General features: G+C 26.9%; 1 pseudogene; it reads left to right on the top strand.

Annotated features, from left to right (window-relative positions):
- Positions 1-4,354: 4,354 nt before the first annotated feature.
- The window catches only part of LOC113558055, a 4,095-nt pseudogene continuing 2,933 nt past the window's right edge, over positions 4,355-5,516 (top strand).

The following is a 5,516-nucleotide window of genomic DNA, read 5'->3' as shown; positions in this document are numbered from 1 at the left end:
CGGAGGTGGAAAACGGAGGCGATTTTTTTGATTTAAATCAACAGACATTATGCTCACTCGATATAATTTATGTGGACAGCTAGGTGTACCCGACTGCTGTTCTACGATGACTTACCAGAAAGTCTGGATTGTAAGACGTAGACTACGTGTTTTATGTCAACAGCAGTCAGTGGTGTCCGATAAGTCGGCCACACTTTGGATATTTCCTACTGTGCGATTCGGATTTCTTAATGTGCGGACTGAGCCTCATGGCGGCTCGACATACACGAGGGCTTACTCGGATGCACGTGCACCCATATATTGTCGGAGTGTTCCGTGTTGTCGGTTTCTGTTTATGTTCATATTTCTCACGAGGTCGATTAGATAGACGTATTACAAACTATAACAAAACAAGCATGTTTTCAAACGACTGTTTAAAATATTATTTGTCATTGATACATTAGCTAACTGTTCTATACATTTGCACGCAAAGTGTTTTGACCTTATGCTATCATGCTAACTCGAAAATAATTTTAACATGACTAATTTAAACAAATATTTATGTTATAAACGATTAAGTGTAAAGATAAAACAAATAGTGGAATTATGGTTAATGACTTGATATAAGTGGTTAGAGCGTTATTAAGTCAAAATTTGCCAATTACTTTTATAATCGTGTCTTCTATTTTAAACTATCGTTTAGACATATAAATAGAGGTTTTAACAACTCGAGATAAAAATTATAAATAGTTGTTTACATAAAAAGTAGATACATATGACAAATGATAATATTTAAATAAAATGAGGAAGGTACAATGTCAATGTCTAATACACAATATAATACTACAAAGACAAAAAAGTAACAATGCAAATTTTACATGATATATTTTTTGGAAATTCACCGGATAATTTTACCAGTAAAATTAATAAATTTGTAATAAATACTATTTTATAGTTTATAGTGTTTACACTTATTTAATTTTATAACAATTATTGTTGCAATATTATTATAGACAAAGTAAAATTATGTAAAATAAAATTGAGAATAAAATGATAGACTTTGATCCCTTTGTTTTACTATATAATTAAATTTAAACAATAATCTTTGATAATTAATTATAATTTTTAATCACTTATCAATCATTATCATTTTGTAAAAATTCCTATTTGCATTATAATCCTAATTTATTGATAAAAAATACAATAATTAAATGGGTACTTGATTTTTAGAACACTAAAAAAAATATAATGTGTAAAATTGTTTCGGTAAATTTATTATTTGCGTCACTACAAAATAGTATAACAATATTTTACTAACCTAATACAACTGAGAAATTATTATATTTATCTTGTCTGTTATTATGTACACATTTTAAAGTTCTTCAGATGTTTGTTTTTTTTATTGAAAAGAAAAAAACATGTTTCAATATCTGAGGTTATTAGCCTTGTTACATTAGTAATTACATTTAAATGGTACAAGTTTAACATTTAAACATTTATCAATCATTTTTACATATTTGTCAAAGGTTGTTTATAATATTAATTTTTATTGAGTTGTCTTCATTTAGGTCTTTGTCTAAATTGTCCGGTATTGATAAGGTTTTTCGAGTGTTACGATGATCTGGGCAGTCTTGTTGGCATTTATTGTATTTGGGTGTTAAATCTTTACTTATTAAAAATGCGTGGGTCAAAAAAAATGTCCAATTCTCGCTCTGGTTGAGTGACTTCTTGTCGTCTGCTTAAATTTTGGGAAATGTGCCACTTTTCGTGCATTTTTTTAAATATTTTTTTTATTTGTTGGAAGGCGGGATAGAATCCCAATAGCTTTGCCATGCCATATTAATTTTTGTTTTATGAATAATTTAATGTCATTTACCGGTATGTTGATGATTGTACGATGTAAGACTGTTTTGGTCGTTGTATTTGCCAACCTATTGGTCATCTGGAATCCACATGAATTCTATAATATTTTTGTTGAATATTTTAAGATGTTTATTCATATCATTTATCATTGTGTTTATCATTCCTATTTTTGTTAAATATTGTTAAATTCTAAATGATATCTATAACTGTTATAATAATGTAAATGTAATGTTGGTACAAAGAAAATAATATTTAGTTGTTAATACAAAATTAAAACCAAACAGATTTCTAAAATACAAATGAATTACTTTTAGTTATATGTATACTTATTTCATTGGTTTGAATGTTTTTTTTTTTGTCGAGTAATTAACATATAATATTTTATAGTATAATTCGTTTTAACTCTTTGTAACAAACCTTCACTTAAATTGCATAAAATAAAAATAATTCACCTATACGTTTAAGTTAGGTACAAGTAGTTAAATTGATAAATATTTTTTTTACAACATGGGTTGATTAAAAATAAATATTTAATACCCATCTAAGTAATTTAAGCATTAAACACCATTTCAAGACATAGTTTAATATCATTGATCAAAAAATAAATAGATACCTATTTATATTTAGTTGTCTGTTTGGTATAATTAATATTTGTGTTTTTTACACGTTATGCACTATATTAAATACGTACGTATTATTTTATTTGAAAAAATAATTAATGCCTATTGGTAGGTTATGTTATGAATTAGTTATAAATTTCAATTTAAATATGTAGGAAGTTTATAGTAGTAGGTAATAGTATATCCAAATTATTCAGGACATGCTTTTCTATAAATTAATTCTTAAAAATATGTATTTCTCAATTATATTCCTAGATTTCTGTATAATTTTAAATAACTTTTTACATTACCTACCTATTAATTTAAATTTGAGTTATAAATGTAAATTTATTGCCAAACAAAAATAATATTTGCGTGGGTAATAGTCGTCAGTCATCATGAACATAATTAAATTAAAGTTTACATTTTATTATTTTGTAGTTTTCAAAATTCCTATTACTTAAATATTGTTAAAGTCGTGTTATAAATTATTAGTTTTAATCTTATTATGTTATAATTGTTATGTTATATGTTGTAATTGATATTTAATGTTTCATTTATTGTTCATGACCATTAGATTTGTCCACTTAAAAGATAACAGTCAAATTACATTTGAACTTTATTATGTTTATCAACAAAACTGTCAAATTAGGAATGTAATGATCTAGAATATTATGATATTATAATATTTCTTGATAGTTTAAATAATATTTTCCCTACTATTCTAGTATATTTTGTATGGTATTTATTCAATTAATAAAAAATATGCTGTGTAGGCTGAGGCTTAAATTAAAATTTACAATTATTAATGAATCAATGATTTTAATAACTCAATAATGTTATTATTTTATTTTTTTATACAACTATGCATAAGTGCATAAATGTAGTCTTCATTTAATATTATTTTTACTCATTATGTAGGTATCTGAAAAGAAATATTTTGGTTGTATTTGAAACTGTTATGCAAGTATTATTTGAGTGTACATAGAGTGTCCGCTGTATCCAGATGTGCCTGTTTTCTGGAATTATCCTGTCTTAAATTTGTGTCGGTGTCCTAAATTAAATGTTAATCATCAATATACATATATTAGTATTAGTACTACATAATTTTATAATTGTAATACACGAGGCATTATCCTTCTGTTTCCTGTTACTAATTTTCCCATTACTAATTTTTCCATTTTTGTCGTTTTAATGTTTGTGGTTTATAAAATCTGTTGTATTCTTTAGCTTATCTATAGATGAGCAATAACCAATAAGCATTTCCACAATTGTATTATTCAGTAATTTATCATTTCACCATATATTAACATTTGATAGAAACATATTAAACCATGGTATATTAATTAGCATGAAACGAAAGAATTGTTAAATTAATAAAATAAAATTCAAAGTACAATTGATATGATATAATGTATTAATACAAACATTATATTTACTAATAAATAAAAATAAAAATAATTTTTTTTGTTTCACTTTTTTTAGTCATCTGATCTCCTTAAGTGTATAAATTAGTTAATATTTAAATTTCTATTTAAATAATCTTTTTGAAATTGTGTATTATATGATAGTTTAGACTGCTGAGCACAATTCTGTAACAATCAACATTTGATAACGATAAATAGCAATTTTGTTCTAATTTCATGGTAATGAAACTATAACTGATAACATTTTATATAAGCTTATCTTTCTTAGAAAGTAGTTAATATTTATTGATATAGGCACCATATTAATTATTTTAAATAATAATAAATAAATGTGTTAATATTTGTTTTGATAATATAAATAAATAAAATGTATAATATATAACATTATTATTTTTGATTTTCAGAATATGTTTTGTCAATTTCAATGCATTTAAATTTTCCTGGACAATTAAAGTATTGCTACAATTATACTAAGTCCATACAGTTATGTTGGAAGCTAGATTGTTAGCTGCTGATCGGGAATCAAGCTACTGGCAAGGCAAGTCGGCAGCAAATAACATACGTCCACCGCCACACACACCTCATCATCATAACATGTCAGCTATGAGACCAGGTAAATTTTTTTTTACATTTTGGCTTATACTTCATTGTTTGTTTATTTTTTTTAATAAATACATTGTTTTTTAGTAATAAATCCAACCAAGAAGATAATTGTTATGTTGTGGCTAAATACGACTATGTTGCACAAAGTGCCCAAGAATTAGATTTACGAAAAAACGATCGCTATTTATTATGGATGATTCAAAACATTGGTGGAGAGTTCAAATGCTCGTGGATTTTCAGGTTATGTGCCAAGCAACTATGTGAAGAAAGAAAAGCCTTCTCTCTTTGATAGGTAAATAAAATATTTACTTAATATTTAGTAAATAACTACCTAAATTAAAAATAGTTATAATTAATTTGTTTTTGTAATTTTCACTTAGCATAAAGAAAAAGTTAAAAAAGGTGCAGGTAACTCTAGCACTGGTAGCAAAACATTGCCATGTAGTAGTCATGGCAATGGTCGTACTGTGAGTGAATCTCCTTCAATGGCCAGACGTTTACCAGCTGATCCATCTGAAGCAATAGGTACAGCGCTAGTAAAGTATAACTACCAAGCTCAACAACCTGACGAATTATCTTTAATCAAAGGAACAAGAATATTAATTCTTGAAAAGAGCAATGATGGGTAAAGCTTTTATATCATTGATGACTATATTTGCTTATAACGATTTATGTATAATTAAAATGTGAAACTCGTTCACAGTTGGTGGAGAGGTCAGAGTGGTTGTATGGCAGGTTGGTTTCCTAGTAATTATACCACTCAAGAAGATGACAATAATGGAGATGACATGGGCCTCCACACATACGCAATGGCTGAGAATGTGTTGGACATTGTTGTCGCCTTATATCCATTCACAGGTACATCTGACCAGGAATTGAGCTTTGAAAAGGTGACCGCCTGGAAATTTTGGAAAGACCTGCTGCTGATCCAGAATGGTACAGAGCTAGGAATGGCCAGGGCCAAATTGGCTTAGTACCAAAAAATTATTTTTGCAGGTAAATAGTTTTTCCGGCATTTTGTGCACTAAAATAAAATATGTTGTCA

This window comes from Rhopalosiphum maidis, chromosome 3 (assembly GCF_003676215.2).
Source record: "Rhopalosiphum maidis isolate BTI-1 chromosome 3, ASM367621v3, whole genome shotgun sequence".
NCBI lineage: Eukaryota > Metazoa > Arthropoda > Insecta > Hemiptera > Aphididae > Rhopalosiphum > Rhopalosiphum maidis.
The sequence above is the reverse complement of the archived record's forward strand: the minus strand, read 5'-3'. Positions and strand labels throughout refer to the sequence as shown.